The sequence below is a fragment of the Humulus lupulus genome, chromosome X (assembly GCF_963169125.1).
Source record: "Humulus lupulus chromosome X, drHumLupu1.1, whole genome shotgun sequence".
NCBI classification, from domain to species: domain Eukaryota; kingdom Viridiplantae; phylum Streptophyta; class Magnoliopsida; order Rosales; family Cannabaceae; genus Humulus; species Humulus lupulus.
Genome location: NC_084802.1, coordinates 112,085,342 through 112,086,283, shown reverse-complemented (window position 1 = coordinate 112,086,283; position 942 = coordinate 112,085,342). Strand labels below are relative to the sequence as shown.

Genomic DNA, 942 nt, shown 5'->3' with positions numbered 1-942 from the left:
AGGAGCTAGTGGCCTAGGTTGCTGAGCGGTTGATTCTTATGGTGGAGCTTGAGTCATAGGCCACTGATACTGTGGTTGAAACGGTTGTTGCTGGTCCTGATTATTTCTCCAAGAAAAGTTAGGATGGTTTCTCCACCCTAGATTATACGAGTTGGAGTAGGGGTTGTAGAAGGGCCTCTGAAAATTACCCATTGCCTGGACTTGAGCTTGATCTAATGGAACATTGTTGGGATCTAACGCAGCTTGGCACTGGTCAAAAGAATGAAGCCCTCCACACAATTCACACATTACTTGGGCTTGCACAACCTGGGCAGACATGGTATTTTGTTGCAACTACTTAGTTAGAGACGTAACTTGAGCAGTTAATGATGTGATTGCATCTAGTTCATGAACCCCTGCAACCTTTTTATTACTGCCCACTCGTTCACTTGGCCATTGGTAATTATTAGTGGCCATTTCCTCTAAGAGTTCATAAGCTTCATTAGCACTTTTGCTCATAAACGCTCCTCCCGCTGCTGCATCAATGATGTGGAGTGGTACCGCACAAACCATTGTAAAAGTTGTGGACCAACATCCACTTCTCAATACCATGGTGGGGACATTTTCTAATCAAGTCCTTGAACCTCTCCCAAGCATCATACAAAGATTCTCCTTCAAGTTGAGAGAAGTTATTGATCTCCCCTCTCAGTTTAGCAGCCTTAGCAGGTGGAAAGAACTTCGCTAAGAACTTCTGAGCTAGAGCATCCCAAGTGGTGATAGTGTTGGCCTCAAGTGAATTCAGCCAACTTTTCACTCGCTCCCTTAGTGAGAATGGGAACAAGCGCAATCTAATGGCATCATCACTCACCCCGTTCATCTTAAAAGTGGCACACAGCTCTAAGAAATTGGCTATGTGCATATTGGGGTCTTCAGTGGGGAGGGCACCAAATTGAACTGCAGTTT

The 942-nt window shown here is 44.9% G+C and overlaps 1 non-coding gene across 1 annotated transcript; it reads left to right on the top strand.

The window, feature by feature from the left end:
* The first annotated feature begins 584 nt into the window (after window positions 1-584).
* On the top strand, window positions 585-691 carry LOC133807562 (small nucleolar RNA R71). The gene has a single exon (XR_009879468.1). It is a non-coding gene; the product is annotated as a small nucleolar RNA R71 (small nucleolar RNA).
* The last annotated feature ends 251 nt before the right edge of the window (window positions 692-942 follow it).